The 20,295-nt window shown below is 36.3% G+C and overlaps 1 long non-coding RNA gene across 2 annotated transcripts in view; it reads right to left on the bottom strand.

Moving 5' to 3' along the window:
* LOC125694393 (uncharacterized) overlaps nucleotides 1-20,295 on the bottom strand; it is a 196,557-nt gene that overhangs the window by 100,403 nt on the left and 75,859 nt on the right. For both annotated transcript variants that reach the window (XR_007377537.1, XR_007377536.1), the window contains one exon: nucleotides 9,125-9,194. This is a non-coding gene — a long non-coding RNA (uncharacterized LOC125694393). The remainder of the gene's footprint in view (nucleotides 1-9,124; nucleotides 9,195-20,295) is intronic.

Below are 20,295 nucleotides of genomic sequence, written 5' to 3'. Positions count from 1 at the left end.
GAGTTTTGTCATTCACTAATACTTCTTGTTATATTTATTTGAATGTACTTGAAAGAGCTTGGCCCCACCAACACCATTTACTGTCTGTGAAATGAGCGGATGTGAGTATCCCAACTCCAAGATGGTACATGACAGGCACATTCAATTGGTGGCCTGTGGGCTGCATGCAGCCTGCCCCTTGCCCCGTGCTGTAAAGGTGGCAGCTTTCCCAGCAGAGCAGCCCAGGCACACATCTACTGCCCAGCAGCAACCAAACCATCAGTGCGCTGTTAGAACGGAGTCGACTGAAACCAGGGCACAGGGAGGGCAGTGCTGTGCAGTGCTGCCTCAAGTGATGGCAAATAATTGTATGCATTTTGATACAATGCCAAACACAGTATTCTGAACAACAAAGAATATGCAAGCCTTGATTTCTGTTTTGATAAAGGAATTGGAAAACACGTGTCAAAATTGAAAAAAAAAACAAAAAACAAAAAACAAAAAAACAAAAAACCCATCAACTTATGTTTCTGAGACCATTTCCAATTGATATAACTTTTCAGTGCAAACTTGCACATAGAAAGTATAGAGTTGAGATCAGATACTCAACCCCAAAATCTGATCGTGCCTTTTTCATAGAGACTAGACTTTTTCATAATCCCAATCTCATAAGGAGAAATATCCTTCACATCACAGTCACACCTTATTCATGCCATCACTTCTTGGCAGCATGCACATTTTGAACAATAACTGCCAAGGAAAAAGTACAAGAAGAGTAAAATTTCATTAAAAACTCTCTGATAAACATCTGTAGAGTTCACTAAGAATTGCAACCACTGCCACTGAACCCAACTAACATGTTGGTTTAACAAAAACAGGGTCAAATATCTCAATAGGTTTATATTCTTGTTCCTTTTGGTTTTTTAACATTTTAAGAAAAATATTAAAAATTAAAATGTTGTGTTACTTATATATTAACAATATCCTATATCTTATGATAGCTGTTCTGAAAGTAACGTGAAAGTAATGCCTCCTGTTTAATTGTGCTGGCTTGTAACGTCAGAGGCAGATGTTGGTGGTACGGCAGCAGGGGTTGAACCTCCCCACCAATATTCCATGATGTGTTGTTGCCATGCAACAGATGGCAGCAGAGGGGCAGTCTGACAAAATGGTGTCTAAAATATGGAAGTGTGGATGAAGCAAAGTGTGGACCTGAATTCCTCCATGCAGAAAAAAATGGCATCTGTTGACAGTCACGGACGCTTGCTGAATGTTATGGAGACCAAACAGTGGATGTGAACACAGTGAAGCTGTGGGTGGTGTGTTCCAGCAGTGGGAACATTGGGTCACCTCTACTGATGCACATTTTTATGAGCATGGAATGCAGAATGTTCACCACTGGCAAAAATGCATAGCTAATAGTGGTGCCTGTGTTGAGAAACAGTTTGGAGCTGAGAATTTGCACTATCAAGTAGTGTTATTATACTCTTTGTATCTGTTATAGATTCCATGGAAATAACTAGGAGGCATTACTTTCAGAGCAACTTAAGTGTTTGCAGCCCAAGGCAATTCCTATTCACTCAGTGCAGCCCAGGCAAGCCAACAGGTCGGAAACCCATGTTATATGAGTTTCACCTGATTGCTACACAATGGCCTCTGTAGAGTGTGGAGTTCAATTGCATGAACATGTGCTGCATTAACTTATACAAATAAGGCAAAAGCTTCCTTTGCCTTTCCCAACACATCTGTATTAGCATGACAGTCTCTGGAAGGTGAGACATCCTTTCACTGGTTCCACCACAGTAAAACACTCAGAAAAACAGATCTGTAGGCACAATATCATGTCTGTCCAGGACAGCTGAAGCAGGAATTACAAATTTAACAGTGAGATATACCTTGAGCTATTGGGTTCAGGGTCTGACTCAAGTAGATGTCGATGGGAAATGTGCCTGTGGACTGTGGGATTTTACTCACGATAAATTCAGGGTTTCTTTAGTTGACAAGTAAAGATGTCTGACATTTTTTGGGTAATGACATTTCACTTGGCCTATGGAGTGCATGTCTTAGAGCCATAAGTTCAATATGTTTTCCAGTCAGGCAGCTCAGAGAATCTCAGAATCCCATTCAGACAAGTACCTTTGAAAAAGACCTAACTGATTACAGCTTTCTTATAGATTTCTCACACGTCATCTGCACCCTTTATCATCCCTTGAGCCAGAATAGATAATGCTGCACAAGGGGGAACAGTTTGTCTAAAGACCAAGATGCAGTAGCCCATTTCCTGTTCCTCTCCCATTGTCTGTTACAGATTGGTCTTTACATCAAGTCCAAGACATTGATTTAGCCTCTTTTCACATCTACTTTTAAACACCTGCTTATTAAAAAGTGCTATCAATCACTACTACATAAGGTTTTGTTATTTGCCAAAAAATTCAAAATTGTGTGCTAAGTGGAAGAAATTTATGGGAAGATGGGAAATGATTAATAAAATATCAGTGAACGTAAAGAAAATATATTGCCAATATTCACCATGAAAACATTTGATCATTCTTCTGTGTTGTTTTTTATTTTTTGTTTATTTTGTTGTTGTTTTTTTCTGTGAGTCATAAACTTCCTTATCCTGAGGATTACCTTTATGGATTTTATTATTATTATTATTATTTTGGTTGGGTACAATCACAGAGGATAATTTTGTAACAGGTAAGGATATTATACCAAGTTTCCACTGAACACTGTTTAGTGAGGTCAATGGAAATACTAGAATGATGTAATCTAATTTTCCTTAATTGAGCAACCCCCAAGCTGTGTATTACTTTTATAATATGAAGTATTTAGTCAATAGTTGGATAATGTTAGTTACAGATGTCTGGACAATAAATCTTATCTCCATACTTGATGCCATCATGTGCAGTGTTGAACAGCATCAGCTACGGAAAATATTGCAGTAGCAAATATCACTCTTAACTCGAAGTAGTAAACCTGACACTGGAATTAAAAACCTGGGGAAAAATATGTTAATTTAATAGCTTTTGATAATCTTCTGGTATTGTTGCTCTCCTAAGACAACCAGGACTAGAATATTATTGAATGAAAGCTAAGATTCTCCAAAACACAGAAAGTCCTGATGCGGTACTGCAGCTAACATCTGTTAGAAGGATGAGAAATGACACAGAGTATATTCTGGGACAGAATCTTGAAATTAAACTGAAAAACAACTCCAGAATAAAATATACAATCCACTAACAGTGGGACTGCAATCAAAGTCATCTGTAGAATTCAACAATCTGTCATCAGCTAGTTATGTCAGACTGCCTCCCAGCTTGCATTTGAATGTCACGAGTGGAAAAGAATCCATTTGATTATATTATTCATCTATTTCATTTGTACCTAGAAATGGAAAGTAAAAGATATGCAAGTCCATGCCAAGAAAAGAGTTCACTGTTTGAGATTCCAGGTAAGTGTTCTTGCTTCCTTTCTTAGTTTGTCATCACTAGCTCAGACACAGACGAAAAAAGCAAAATGAATCATAAGTTTCTAAAATATGGAAAGTACAGAAAATGAACAGTTTTTACTATCTTCTGGCAATGCACACTCTGCAAATAATCTTGGTTTACATCAATTGTCACATTGCTTACACAATTTATGATAGAAAAGAACTCAAAACAACACATAATGCGTAATTTGATGCCCATTTCCAGTAAAACTGAGAGATAATCATAACATTACTATGTGTGTCTCAGCATAACTAATTTTGGCTTGGACTATGACATAACTTCACTTAGACAGATACAGAATGATGGAAATAAATCGTGTGAGCAGCTGGTAGACACTACTGCCAACTACCTCACGTGTACTCTGCAACAGATGTGTGATAAAATAACAGCTACTATAGTAAACACAAAGAGACATATCTATTACCTGCTATAAAAAGGCATTCAAGCCTGAAAGTGTAAGGCATGAATGTAGAATGTATTTCTTAGAACTTCTCTCCTAAGGAAAATTTGGCATGAAGAGTAAAAAGGAATTCCTATACAGGGCTAGGTTTTAACAACACACCTTGAAACATGTACGACACTATTTACACTAGGACAACCTTGGCTGCTTGGCTCAAAGGATGACACACACAGCAGAAAAGTGTTACCTCCCTGACTACAGCGAGGTAAGCAGGTATCTTTTTCCCTCATTTCAAGCAGGAAGTTTTCAGAAGTTGCCTTTTTTTTTTTTTTAAAGAAAAAAAAACCTTTTTTATCTTTTATGGTTAAGTATGGAAAACAGTTTATGTGGTAAACTCCAGGGAGAATACCAAAATTTTGTTTGTTGCATCTAGATTTCATAGAAAGAGGTCTAAGAACCTACACCCAAAGTCTGAATTGAAATGAAGCATTTTAGAGTTAATTTTATTTTAGTGACTAAAGAAAAACTGACAACCAAAGACAAATGTAATCCGTCTTCAATAGAAACACTCCTGACTCCTTACCATGAAAAATCTGCACTTCATAGCTTTTGAAATTCTAGCAAGCATGTGTACATGTAAACATACACAGAACTCTGTCAATAAGCAGGAGGACAACAACATATTAAATCTGTCATCACAAACCATGCTAATTCATTCTTAATGCATCCATGACTAACAGAAGAAAAACAAATCAAATCCCAGCTTGATTACACAATCAGCATTTCAGCCAGTGTTCTGTAAAAGGTGTCTTCAAAGATCGGACATATACACTAAATTTTTAGAGGATGATCCTACATAAAAATATTGGTTTTGAAAAGACTTGTGGATCTTTTGAAATATGCAAGTTTTAAAATCCTCCAGATTGCTAGTTATCCAGGAAATACGAAACTGATGTGTTTGAAATAACAATGAGTTCATCTGCTTTTATATGATTCCATATAAATGTTTCTGAAGGAGAAAAAGTTTTATGATTCCTTTAAATAAGTACTGATTTAACATGTTCATGTTAAAACACCTAAACATTCCGGGGTTTTTTGAGTTGCAGACAGTCACATAAATTGCTTGCTAAACTTCAGTAACAGCTTTTGCCATAACTAACTCAGATATCAATAACTACAATGCAGACAAAAACTTAGGTCCACTGAATTCCACCTCTTGCTTCAGACAAAACTTATCAAATCAGAATTCATTTTTAAAATTAAAATAGACTATTTTAGAACCATTTAACAACTATGTTGTTTGGTTTTTTTTTTAATCAGATGTCTGCATGAACTAAGACCTGCTAATTTCAAGGTCCTGTTAGCAAACTGCCTTCCAAATTTCATAGTGCCCAAGAGTTGCAATACAGCAAACATGTTCAAACTTTGTCATGTGTGAAGTTGTGTCAAGTAAAAGAAAGCTATTACAACAATCTGCCACCTAGGATTCTTCTCTCATCCTGGGAGCTTTAAAGAAAATAATTTCCCCGGAGAACCAGAGAAAGTGAAATAACCAGGAAAAAAAAAAAGAAGTAATGGAAATTCCCTTACACCACGGTATTTTAAAGCCTGACAAGTCATATAGTTGATATGGCAGAATCTCCGCTGGAAAACACTCAAAATGAATGAACAATCCCACCCAAAGGTTTCCCTGCTCTTTTGTTTTGTGAAAGTGCTACTGATGAACAGCTACACGAGCACACAGAACCATAAGTCAAGGTAACAAATTCTGCCTCTGGCTTTATCATGTAATAGTGGTATAGCGCCTGCTACAAACTAAAAATTCTTCTAGTTACATTTTCAGGTCTGTAAAGAGGAGGACCTACTAGCAGAGTGGTATCAGTTGCCACAACTAGATTCAACTTAGAGTCAGTGGAGCAGTATAGGAATAGTGCCCCTACTATTCATTTTAATGAGTAGAAAAAGAATTAAACTGGAATCTCATTACCACAGGACAATTTGGTGGTTTATTACACATAACTGCCAACAATGCAACATCTGACGGATGCACGTGGATTTCAGTGCATCTGTAAAAGTTTAGCAGGCTAGACCCTTTTTCCTTGGTAACACCTTTGAACAACTTTTATTGAATGCAATCTGCTTGGATTGAATAGTAAAAGCCAACTGCAGTCAGGAAATACATTCAAGATGAAAGCTTGTCCCAGGAGGAAACACTGAGCTCCTTCTGGGCAGAACTGCCTATAGAGCAGCAGAGGTATTATTCAATAGTGCTCTGTCTGTCCTCTTTGAGGAAGCACATAAAGGAAATTATTCCACTGAAGAGACCAAACATTGTAATTCTAACTTCTTCACCGAATTATGGTTTCAGTTTGAATAAAAGTTGTCTGCATTCTTAAATCAAAAGGAACTTATTTCACCTGCAATTGTACAGAGTAAAAGTGAGGACGTGTTGATCTAACACATTTTCTTCCACATCATCTTTTTGAAAAGTTCTGCATTTATAAAGTGTACCAGAGTGTACAAAACTTTCTAAATGTTGTACTCCAGAGTAGAAAACTACTGTTAATGCAATTCTGAAGTAAGATTGGAATCAGAATTAATATGATTTAGCACTTTATCATTGACCAGAACTCCTCTTCTCTTGAGATTTCTTTAAATGGCACTGAAAATCTTTTTGAGAAGGCTCTTTGTCAAGGCTGGGCTTCTACATAATCAATTTTGGATCATATAGAGTCCTCACAAGATCAGCCTCTTCCCACTGTTATTTTGTTATTTAAGCATTGGATGTAACTGCACAAAGGAAAATCCTTGTTAACTGATACTGTTAATTGATTTGTTCTCAGTTTCTCAATGACTTGATCCAGGGGAAGGAAAAAAAAAAAAAAAAAAAAAAAAAGAAAAAAAGAAAGATCTTAGAACTGCTGAAGAGAAATGTAGGAATAAATTCTCACCAGTGCTTGTTAGTTTATGAAAAAAATTGTCAGCTTGGTAAACTGCAACATTAGTAGTTACTCAACGCTAGGTTCATCAGAATATTTTACCCATAAAAACACAGCAATCAAAAACCATTTCTAGCACTTCACCTCCCTCTCTCTAGCACTTTCTTTTCTTAGCTTAAAATGTTACTGTTCCTTTTGATTGCAACTCTTAAATTCTTCATTTCCAGGTCTGTAAAACACACACAAGAACACTTACTTCCATGGTAAAATGACCTGAGATCGGTGGTTAAGACAATTTTAATATGGCCACTATTACTTTACTGCCTGGCCCACTGCATCCATCCCCATCTGGGGGTTGGACTCGATGATCTCTGGAGGTCCCTTCCAACCCCTACAATTCTGTGATTCTGTGATCCTCCTATGTTCAGCCCATAAACATACCTTGAAGAAATTTTAACTAGCATTTAAAATGCATTCAGTTGCTTTGTTAACAGACATACCCATCTGATGGGCATTGGAATGATTGACTTTACCTGCTGGCTCTTAAAATTCCTGTTTCAAACACAGCCTGTGAGCCTACAAAGCTCCATTGTTTGCTTCCTTATAGGTGATAATGAAGTTGGCATCTAGTTCCCACTCCTGAATGGTTTCCATGAGGCTTTGAAAAAGTTGTTTGCTATTACTAGTATTATATAACCATCTGAGTTTCAGCACTCATAAAAGCTTGTTCTTGTCAAATACCTTATCTCCAAGATGGTATTAATAACTAAACATGAGTCATGCTAGGTATCAGACATATGCACTTATACATTATACACCCTAAGGATTTTTCTAAAAATCAGTTAAATTTGTTAGTTAAGTGCATTGTTAAGGCATTATCCTATGATGTGGGTGGCCCTTCTTTTACTGCTATGCAAGTGGCCCTGATGCACTTCTGCCTATACACAAGCAAACATTACACTGGAATCTGAACAGAAAATCACAAGCAGACTGCATTACCAGATAGGAATCTTGCCTTGTCCAGATAATCATTAAATTAAGATTTAAAACTTGTATTATCCATGCTTAATAAGTCAAGATGCAAAGCACCAAGCATTTTGGCCTGAGTGTAGCAAACTGGATCACATGCTCAATCTTAATTACATAAGTAGTCCTATAAATATCAGCAGAGTTAAGTAGGTTTGTTAAAGCTAAGTTTCACCAGTAGCAGTCTTCAGCATTTTGCAAAATTCATTCACCAAAGAAAGATCTGAACATGGGGTTACAATTACCTTGACAAAATATGTATCTACTGTAAGAATAACAAGGCGTACCCAAGATAGAGTACTATTTTTATGCGAGTGGTTGAAAATTAACATATTCTTTAAATGTAACTCGATCAGAACTGGTATATTCTGTCCAAGGAGAAAAGAGATGTGTCTCTGTGTGGTCATCAGAAAAAAGAGTAAAAAGCATTCTAACAAACAACTTGAAAATATAGATGTGCATTCACTACAAAATATCAGAAAGAGATCACAAACTTGCACTGTCTCTGTCACCTCAACAGACAGGAGTTGTGTTTGTGCCCTCAGCACATCGAACTGCAGCTATCACAATGTTCTGAACAATCACACTGATATTTTATCATTTTTCAAAGTTACAAGATGGAAAAACTAATAAATGCAAAGCAGTTCCTCAGAACATACTCATCCCCACACAAAAGCCTTTGCCAGATATTTTTAGATGAAGTGACACAAATTATACCTTCAGCAACTTTTCATCTTTTAGGTCTGATGCAATATCTTACCAAAAAATAGGGATATCAAGAAGCTCTTTTAATCAAAAACTATCTGAGACCATGAGTAGCTTGCAAGCATTCTCAAAAGGACTCTACTCTTCCATAGTCCTTTGTACTTTATTTTTAAAAAAATTATATTAAAAAATATTAAATGAGTCCCATACGTAAACTCCTACCCATCAATCCTTAGAACAGGACTTAAAACCTTTGCAGCCAACAGTGCATCTCAGAACATCCGAAGTGGCCATTCACCTCGTTTTTGCCTGAAAACACTGGCAAATTTCTTGGCATGAAATTTACCCACATATTTCTATTCTCATGATGTTGGCATTCCACAAATGTTCTGGGCTAGGCAATGGATACTTCCACTAGACATCTCCTCAAAGTCAGCAATTAAACCAGACAGTCACAGTGGTTGCCAATAGCATTTTGTTAACTAGCTGGATTAGAAAGCATTGGCATGGGAACTGGAGGATTTGAGCTGAAATCACTCATGTCTGAATTCACTGCAAAGATTTGGATGATGGTCTCCTACCTTTCAGGTATCCTTTCTGTTGTCACTCAGCCAAGCCTCTTTCAGCCTCCACTGCTAAAGATCTTTTAATCTGCAAAGTAAAGTAAAATAAATATTAGCCAGGGTAAGGAATAGAAGTCAGGCCACTTTTATTTGCAGACAAGTCTCTAACTAGGTTGAGAAGCCACTCCCTATGTTCACTGAACATTGTTAATTGTCATATAAAATGAATGGTCTTCAACAGCATGCATGAGATGCAACCCACACTGTCAAAATGATGGGACTCCCTTAGCCAGGGCCTGGAGCACTGGCCAGGGAGGAGCTCTCCAGCTGACACCCAAGACAGGGGACAGATCTGAGGAGCTGCACAAGAGCATGGATACAAAATAAAACAAAAGAGCAAAAACAGCAGATCAACAAGGAGAAGAGAGGCCAACAAGGAAAGCAGGCCAAAATCTACATGCACGAACCCAGGCCCCTGCACCATTCCTCACCCCAATGGAGGACTAAGTGTAACCCATAAGGAAAATGAGAAGTTGAAATTAGGAAAGGGAGAGGAAAGGTGTTAGGCTAAATTTGAGCCTGAGGAAGGAGGAAGAAAGGTAAATTTTTCAACTGGTATCTAATCTGTGCCAAGTCCTTTATTTTTTCTGTAAAGGAGAGTCCTGTATGTTTACTAACTTGGTGCTGACAATTATAGCATGTTTTGTGCTCTATTGCAGTCAGCATCTTTAAAACAAAAACAACGACAACTGAAAATGTAGCGTATCAAAATAAAAAGCAAATTCAGACAAACAGCTTTTTCACATTGCTAGGACAGTTTAAAGTCACTGAGGCCAAGCAGCGCCCACCCCTGAGGTTTTGGCTCCAGAAAGTGACTAACTCCCCTTATGCAAATAAACAAACATCTATCTGTTCTTGCATCCATACCTCAAAAAAAATAAAAAATAAAAATAAAAAAATCTGTAAATAGTGCAACTTAAAAGCGCCTGTGAAATACAGCATGAAGCTGTGAAAAGCAGCATACCATTCCACTGCTTGCAGTAATTTCAACGGCCTTGAGAAGCCCAGCTGTGTTATAATAAACAAACCAGATGAAATTTGTAATACTGAAACCTTACAAGTCCAATCTGACTGTGCAAACAGAAAGGCAGGCATACAGCTGTTCCTAACGCAAGCTAAAAATTCTTGGTACCACAATGCAAATGATTTGCAATGAAAAAAAACAGCAGTACAAGCAATCCTCCAAGTCTTGTTTGAGATTTCCTTCTTTGCCTGACAAGCAGTCTTTCCTGCTTCTTGAGCTGCAATGAACACCTTTTCGTAAGTCTGAAACAAGGATGAAAACAACTCACTAAGAATATTTTCGAGCAGTATTTCAGAAGTTGTATGCAAACACGGTACCAGCTTCTTCTAACAGAACTCAAGTGCATTTACAGCTAGATAAAGACGCAGTCCTTTGACAGCTTTCTAAGGAAAAAACACTTCAAACTTTGATGGAAGCAACAAGTTCAGTATTAGAATTTGAGCCTACATTTTAAGGAGTGAAAAACTCAGCCTTCAAAAAATTCCACACTTCTAATTTGCTAAGAAAATGTTACTACATGTGAGGGGAGGGAATAACTGTCCTCAGAAGAAAATTCCACACAGAATTTCTGCTTCACCTAGGGGATGATTTTAGCAATATGTCATTTCCTCAAAAATCCACAGCACTGAATAGCATTGTTTCTATATCTTTCTATATCTGCTTCAACAGACAGATTCTATACTCTACAGTCACCACTGCAAAGAAACACAGCCAATTAAAAATATACGACCAAGTAGATTTTAAATAAAATTTAAAACATTTATACCATTGGAACTGTAAAGAAAATTAGATTTAGTTGTATAAGTCATAATTCCTATAGATGTCAGGAGGGTTCAAAAAACAGCATTAACATTCCCATTCTGAAAAACTACAGTTTTTGGCTCTGTAGCAAAAATTAGCTGACAAATCCACTTCACTCAAAATTGGAAATTTTCTGGTCATGTAGAAGATCTGCAGTGAAGGTTTAACTAAGGATTTAACTGATTTAACATTTAACTGATGATAAGCTGTTACCCTATCAAGACACTTTTTTTTTCATTTCCTTATCTTCGAGTTCTCTTAAAGCATTTTAATAAGTTAGAAACAAAATTATACTGCTTTTATAAGTTTTTAATTCTCTGATTAAGTGACTAATCCAGCTGGCCCTATTTCCAGATGGTTCAGATTACCTGGTGAAACCCCATCGAGACTAAACTCTTCTATGATTCAAAAATGTTGTCTACCCTGTATGAAACTTTGGATCTGAGACAAATTTCACTAAAATATTCTGTATCAGTACATTTGAGTACAATTTATTATTATATCATAAAACACAGCAGATACTTGCTTTGAAAACTAAAGGGTGCTTGCTGCAGTAAATGCAAACAGCAGGTACGTTGCAGATAGTTGGGAAGAAAAGTTTTCTGGTGATTTAACTTGTATGTAACACTTTTTAACATTAATTAAATCACATTCTGTACTAAACATTTATTTTCCCCATGATGATTCCTAAGAACACAATGTGTGTGAGATATATAAAAATATATACAAATACATGCATATAAATATACATATATATATTAAAAATATACATATAAATACACATAGGACTATTAAAAGAGTTTGTATCTCTGAAACTGATTCTTTCCTAGTGGTTTGAGCGTAGAGCTTCTCCTTAAAAGTATATGAACTTTTTTTTTTTCCTTTTCCTCCTATATAAAAACATGAGCATTTAAAATGTATAACACATTTGTACACAGTTACAGTGAAAAACTGGGCAACTTTCAATCATGATATGTTTCTCCTGCAACTTCTTCAAAATTCCATCCAGTAAAATATAAGCTATTTGTTCTGTAACAGACAAGTCATGATCATCACAAAGAATATTTAAAGAGGAGAAAGTGACCTAATATTGCAAGAGTAGTTTCACAAGGAGAAGAGGGTAGATTTGGCTCAAAACCAGAACTGACTTGACTACTCTAAGATGCTTCATAAATAAAATACTTTCATAACAAACATGTAAGGTTGCAACACCCAGAAAGTCCCAGAACTCCCAGGAAATTACTGTCCACGTCACAGCATGACTAAACTTTCTAAAAATGGTCTCAAAAGAATGAGGTTCAAAAGGAACAGGAAAAAAAAAAAAAGAAAAAAAGAAAAAAAAAAGTTTGGTCTTCCCTTTACAATCTGCTTAGATCTTCAGCAGATGCAAGCACTCTCCATTATGTTTCACTCTCTCAAGACAGGCTATCGCTACATCATTTTCTCATGGCCTTCCAATATCCTGTCCTGCTCATAATCCTTGCACTGCACGACCTCAGGAAATCTCCAATCAATTCACCCAAACACAATCACTCTCACTCCCCCCTTTAAACATTTTTCTTGATTCTTCTACCATGAAGGAACTGTTTTCCATGACCTAGCAGTTGGATTTAAATCTAGGAGCGTTTATAAAAACAAGTAATGATCTTTATGTCCTCAAAAACAATCTTTTATAGCCTCTTAACCTTTTCCCAAAATTCTATAATGGGCTTCTGCAAGACCAATATAACGCAGCCAAGACATGCTACTGATATTGCAAGCCAAAAACACAAGAAGTTTTTTAAAAATAGAATTGCAATGACATTTTTAATATGTTGATTTTAATCTGGCTAATGATGGAATTACCCAGGAAAGTTTAATCCTGAAGTGACATGACTTACACAAAATCATGGGAAGCTTGCTTGCTTTCTGATGACATCGTAGATTGTCTGAAAATCCCTGTCATTTGAAGAGCCTTATTTTGAGGATTTCTCACAAAGGACTGAAAGCAACTGTGGGAGGAAGAAGAGTCCTGATGTGAAAGCTATGCACTAGATCTTGGGAGAACTGAGACCACTTTCACAACTAAGCAGGTATGTGAACGTGTCATTGTCCCTCTCTACACTCTGTAGACTGAGAAAGATGATAGATCATGCACATCTCTCATCAGGTCTTTGAACTAGTGATCATCTTCTTTTACAGTACATCAAGTACAAAAAATACTATCTCAGTTGAGGACTCCAGGACCTAGAGGAAAACACACACACTTCCATGACCCCATCACCCACATCCCTACACTCTAAAGAAAAAAAAAAAAAAGAGACTATTAAGAGTTTTAGTCAAAGTGAACACATGCATGACAGCATGATAGTCATCAAATGCATTAGATCAGAAAAGCAACCTCTTTATGTACTCTTAGGACTGTCAGCATTGAAATTCCTGCAAATCGCATTCCCCAGCATTTCAAATTTCTTTAATTCTTTCTAGAATTTGACAGATGTTCAATAATTTGTCTGAAAATTAATCATCCTGAAGCAAGCATCTGAATTAGATTGTCAGTCTGCATGCAAAATTTCACTTAAATAAGACCTCTAAAAAAGTACTAATTCTCTGAAGGCTGTAATTATTAAACATACTTTCTTGAAGATTCAGCCTGCACTGGGCATGCACAATTCCCACATGGAGCACTTATCTTCTAGCTGAATTATACCGCAGGCCAGTATACTCTGTCTCAAGATTTAAGGTTTACTGCATTTCCCATGCTTGCAGTCAGTTACCACCGCGGTGTGGGGATAAAACTAAAAAAGGCCACTAAATTTTTATAATACAGTGCTCAAATCCTGCCAATCCTAAAGTCACTGAAGCTTCATACCCCTTCTTTCTCTCAGATTTAAATTTGTTTCCCCCGCTTTTTAAATCTTCTCTAAGATAAGAAGTGTGCCAAATTTTAGGAATTCAAGGATTTCTCTTTCTGATGGATACTGAGGGTGCAGAAGTAGAGATGTTAATGTAGTATCAAAATTCACATTTACAGCAGAGTTGTGGTCCATCTTCAGTTACTGAGTGATTGCTGCCGTTCCTTTAGTAAACCACTTTCTTCTTAACGCTATGCCATTAACATTCTGAAATATTAATTAGTGGCTTTGAGGTCATCTCCAGTACCTCAACTATGTCAGGATTCTTCAAAATAAGGAGAGAAGAAACATGAACTTTGTAAGATCCAAGGATTAATTGCAGAAATAGATCTGTTTTGATGCAATCACAGCAAAAAAATACCCAACCAGGTATTATATTATTCGCACTCAAAATGTCTAAATTGTTACCAAAAATGTCTGCAAAATGTACACATATCCCTCATGAAAGGAAGTTAGAGAGGTGTTCTCTCTTGTAAAGAGACCATAATTATCTCCAATTCAGTGTGTGATCTTTAGGACAGGTCACATAAGCACAGAGAAGCACAAACTACAATAGTCCGCTCTGAGCACCTAAGAGTATCCTTCCAACAGACAGACCTCTGCAGCATGCCAAGGGTGGGAAAGGATCTCTCTGCAAATGATCCTTTGCTGCTGCTGCCAGCTTTGTACTCAACCATGCTAAAATAGCAACTCCTATGACTGCTTATATGCTCTGGATCTCAGGGGGCTCATGCCTTTTCAAGGGTAGTGTATAGGACTTGCAATTTTCTTCCCAAATGAAAATATTTTAGAGAGAGATTCACAAAGATAACTCTCAAAGCAGTTTCTGTACATTGCTAATGCTACCTTTGATCCTGCATTCAGCCTGGGAAGTACAATGAAACCAAAGTTGAAATATCTATATACTGTAAGTCTATGGTATATATGTTATATAGATACTATATACCTATTTTTGAGTCATTTAAGTAAAAATAAAACTATGATTTTTCTCCCCAATCTTTAATTAAAACAATTTAACAGATCATTCTCTATAATCTGAAACAGTAAACTGAACTATGGCACTAAAAATATGTGAGCCTATTTTAAACTTGAAGTAACATCTTCAGATGAATAACAAAATGAACTTATGATCTTTAATATATATATTTTAACATTTTTATTTATTTAAATGTATGCATACATATGATGAAGATGCCTTCATCACTTTCTGGAAAGAAACATTATCCTGCCTGCAATTAGTCGAACAGTTTCCCAGCAGACATCCACAATATACATGTATATTGAAGAAATATATATTCCTTCACAAAGAAAAATTTTACTCATATCCACTCTATTCACTCAGCTGCAGTTTATCTGATTTAATTTGGTGAGATCTGAAAATGATTTCACTCTTTAGTGTGATCTCAGCTGCTGTGTTACAGCCTAGATAGTCTTATGACATATTGAAGCACCGTAACACTATTCCAACTAAGTGGAGCTGTCTCTTTTGCTGTATTGCCATAAAGTTCTCTTTGGCAGAAATTTATGAGGATATTGGCAAAATTAAGCATTCATTCCATCACGAACATTATAAGAAATAGTATAGGATTAAAATTCTGCATAACTAAAAATGCATTAACTTGGTTTAAAAAATAATCACCACCTGGGGAAAATTATTAATTACAGTAACTTCTAAGTTACTATAGTAACTTAGTTACTTCTATAGTAACTATATTACTTCTAAGTAACTTCTGACACCTGAAAACAAGTGGTTAGAAGCACAGATGGTGCTTTTAACAATAAAAAGGAAGAACCATTTCTGATCAGAAAGCTACAGAAGAAAGTTTTTTGGCTTACTCAACCTATTACAAAAAAAGCACAACTGAAATCAACTGCAGGTGAGAAGGTAAGCCTGCATCTGGCTGATCATAAAAAGAATAAATGTTGAGCTCTTCCACCTACTTCCCAACACTTTAATAGCAGTGATAAAACTGTCCTGAGGTTCTCTAGCAGCAAACTCTTCTCTATTCAGAAAAAAACATGTACAGACGTGCTGTATTTTTAGCACGGACTTAATGCATTCTGTTTCACTTGCGAATATCCTTATCAGACTGAAACTGTTTACAGTGCTTTGCTGACACTGGATCCTGTTAAGATGGTATTTTAAACTATGTGAAGGACTTACACTGTTGCTACAAACTAAAAGTTTACCCCCACCTTTATACACCTTACATTTAGAATTTATTTATTTATTTATTTATTTATTTTACAAATGAAAGGATTCATTGATCAACCACTGACCTGCATCAACAGCTTGGGAGGAACTTCTTTCTTAACCACTTATTTAGCTTAAATTCTGGCAGGAGAATATAGCATCATATTTTTCAACCACTTTTTGTGGACTACATGAAATAAAAATTCTCTGTAGTGCACAGAGAACTGAAACACAGGTTATAAAGAGACAGGATGACCCAGTTCAGAATCCGTTGGGCATTTTGGATTATACCCAGGCGTTAAGCATAAAAGCAAGGCATACAGCTTTTTAGACAAATAACTGCAGGGAAGCTGCCAGGGGACAAGAATAAACATTTATCTTCTTATAGAACTGGATCGTGCATCAGGAGGATGAAAAGAGGTGGAGGAAGACTAGGATTCTCTTTACAATATTTTACATCATCAACAGAGTTATTTACTAAAGAACAGATCCACATAGGGGATTTATCATCACTGTCATAATATCTACCTTTCCATCACCTCAGGAATTTATAGCTATGAACAAGGCAATTCAGCTCATGTTTCAAGCAACCAAAAAGGAGTTCCACAAAAGCAGCACATAGTTTAGAAAGCATTTAAACAAGAAAATGCTTTGTTAAGCCACAACCCTTTTCCAGGATAGAGGCGTTTTTCTTTAAAAGAGGAGTGTGGTTACAATTTCCCTAAATTTTTCCTGGAATTCCAAGGTTTTTTTCTTGGAATTAGCATGTAGCTAACGGATCTTCACAAACCACAGCTAGAAGTGGCCACAGGGTAGCATGGGAGATCTTTATTCCACAAAACTACGTCCAATTAAATGCTTGCAGTTAGGGTGTCAAAATTTGACTTTCTTACAGAATGTGTTGTATAAATTGCAAAGTCACAATTATTCTCACAGTCCTGAATAAACTGGCCTGTTTTAGGGAGAGCAACTGTCGTTTGAACTGATGACACCATTTTTACAGTCCTCTATTCTATTTATTTATTTTTTAAAAGCAATCATACCTAAAGCCCATGAAATTTGACAAAACCAGTACAGCTGGTAACTGACTGAATGTTGAGTCACCATAGTCACCATAAATTAACATAAATTAACAGTCTTTAGTAAGTGCACTTCTTGGAAAAAACATTTTTGACATTCTTTTAATCAGTGAATTTATGAATTGATATTCACAGCAGGGTGATTCTGTACCAGGAGGAAGAATTAGTTACAGCCAGAATCAGACATTCTCATCAGTAAATCAGACAATTTTAAGAATACATAGCCATCAAATACCTCATTACACATCTCTTACTAATCACCCTCTCAAATTAAGACCTCAAATAGCGTGGCTAGACAAGTCATTGAATTACATTATGAAATAGCCAGACTTCTGCTCCTACTTCTGCATAGTCTGTGGAACTTCTACTGTGTACGATGAATCACTCAATTGGGAATTTGCAGGAAAATAAGATAAATCACTAAACAAGCTGTGCATAACTAGCTTGAGTGGCTAGAGTAATTATGTCCCGCCACTCAGCTACAGATTTCCTGAAGCACTTCCTTTTATCACAGTCAATGGAATTTGGCAGGGATCAAAATCAGGTCACCTCCAGCTATGCTAAATCTGCCCAGCTCAAGTAGGCTGACGAATGAAGGCACTCAGGGAAACTACTTATGTCTCTCCCTAATCAGAAGAACAAATATCATATTGACTATTATTATTCTTTCACAGACTGAGAGTACAATGTTTCAATAAATGACATATCATATATACTGAACCTTTGGAGTATGTGTCAGTACACTGATAAAAAAGGAAACCGCGGGGACACCTGAACACATATGCTTCAATACCAGCTTTCCTTCAGCACTTCACCCTTATCCTCTCCACTAATATCAGCATCTACAAACAGTACCTATACGGGCAGATGTATTTGAAAAACATACCTAGGTCACAACATGGCCATCATGAAGGAAAAAGAATGGAATTCATTCTCAGGGTTATTTACTGTTTCACATACTTCTCAAACTCAGAACTGCAGCTTGATTTAAGATAGTTCTGAGCTATGCCAAGTGTTACTAAGTCAGAGTTGGTGAGCTGGCAGGAAGTAAGTAAAATAAACCAAATCTAATCCCACAGAAAACACTGTGATCATATCTTTTAATTGTACACTTTAATCCATATGTCTATGTTCTGCTCCCCACCCTCTGCAATTTATTGTGTCTTCTTTGAATCCTGAAAGAAAAACAAATAACTTTTTGAAACAGATTTTTGTCAGACTACTAATATGAGTAAGTCTTGCTGGAAATTCCTTTGAGTGTTTTATTATCTCAATTGCATTAAGGTCACATAATTAGGCATAATCTAAAGCAGGTATATTCTGTTTCTGGAGACTTGTATATTGCAAAACAAAAGGGATAAAATCCAAGAAAGTACAATGCAACATTGCTGTTTAAGGCATCATATGTGAAGCAGAAAAGAAAACCATGCTTCAGTCCTTTGGTATGGCAATCAGTTGTCCTAGAGCTCCTCTCCCATCTATTGCTATCTAGCAACTATTTCTTACATCCTCTCTTATGGTCATGTTCTCATGTTCCATGAAGAAAGAAGAATTTAGAATAAATAAACTTTTTTTTTTTTTTTTTTTTTTTTTTTTTTAACCAGCGTTCTGGCACTGTTATCTTCCCCATTCTTGCCTTTACGCTGAAGTAGAAAAGAAGTCATATAATATCTTACCCCACTATATAGATTGCTTTAGATATTAAATTGCTTTCGAACTAGCAGAATCAAAACAATTTGTGCTCAACAGTGCAATTGATGCTGTTTTCACTAAGCCTGGTCAGTATTTCCTTGAAGTTTTCAAACAATGGTAAATGTTTCATGTTTTGGTGCATGAATTTAAAAGCCAAGGTTTTTTTCTCATTCTTGCAGTACTGTTTTATGCCTGTTTTCAGACAACTGGATTCCTCCCTCCATTAAGTATACATGATAAGAATTAATAGGGATTGAAATAAACTATAGGGATTGGACAAATTCGTGCTGTGACTTTGTTTCATGAGCCAAGATCTAACAAAGGAATATATTAGAAAAGAGTCATTAGAAGTGAGCAGTTTAGCTTCTATGTTTGACTCATTCCCAAAGAAGCTGGATGCACATATATGCCAAGGCTTCCTTAGGAAAAAAAAATGTATTTTGTGATTTATATTCTTCTACGTGGAGACGCAAGCATTGGGAAACAGTTTAATCTCAAACAGATAGATTTCCAGTATTTAGCTTAGTATTCAGCTTAGGTGAAAATACGCAAATTCAGAAAACTGCCCTCACACAGCAATTAATGGGAAACAGAAACATAAGAATTTTAAGTACTCAAAGATTTGAGCAATTCCTCTTCTGCTAAAGCATGTGTGAGTTATGGTGTTGGAAGTATCTGTTTATTCAAATACAGCGTTCGGTAACCTTAGCAATACTCGTATTTATTTGATGCCCCATAAGCCAGCTCCTCAAGCTTGTGAACCTGAGTGTAGTTTCTTAAACAATAAAATACAATCAAGATAAATTGATCTATATTGCTAGGTCTTGATCGGTTCTACATGTGTTCAGTAAAGATCTTCAGTTTCTAAAATGCTGTTAATCTGAGATATTTCAGCTGTACTTAAAAACACAAAACAAAAACAAAACAAAAAGCGCTTAGAAACAGAGTTCATTGGTCTGGTTGCCTAACTGACTGATCTAGGAAATTCCAGCCAGACATTTATGGCTTACTGCCTCTTCCAAATTTTAAGAATTTTTAATCCTTTTTTAAATTACTCTATTAAGGCACAAAGTACCGCATTATTCTAGAGATCTCATCAGCAGAAGGCTGTTTTGGGAACTGCTAAATTCAAAACTGTTGCGTGGCACTTTGCCCTTGATCTGTATCACTCAGAGAGCCAAGCATACACATCTGACCAAGTGGCCTGGCCGTAAAACACTGAGCAAAATCTCAAAGACAGCTTTCATTAACTACATTGTTAAAGGCAGGGCACCCAAAATTTCAAGCTCTTGAACAGTGGTAATTCCAGAATTTTTGTTACCTTTCATCCACATGTTTCAAGAAATAATAATAACAAGCTTTTTATTTTGTCTGTTTTCCTCTCCCACCCTGCAGTCACTATCAACTTCTGTGTTCTTCTAGGTCTTGGAAGTTTTCTCCTCTTT

Source organism: Lagopus muta, chromosome 6 (assembly GCF_023343835.1).
Source record: "Lagopus muta isolate bLagMut1 chromosome 6, bLagMut1 primary, whole genome shotgun sequence".
Lineage (NCBI taxonomy): Eukaryota > Metazoa > Chordata > Aves > Galliformes > Phasianidae > Lagopus > Lagopus muta.
Note: the sequence above shows the minus strand (reverse complement) of the source record. Positions and strands in the feature narration are given on the sequence as shown.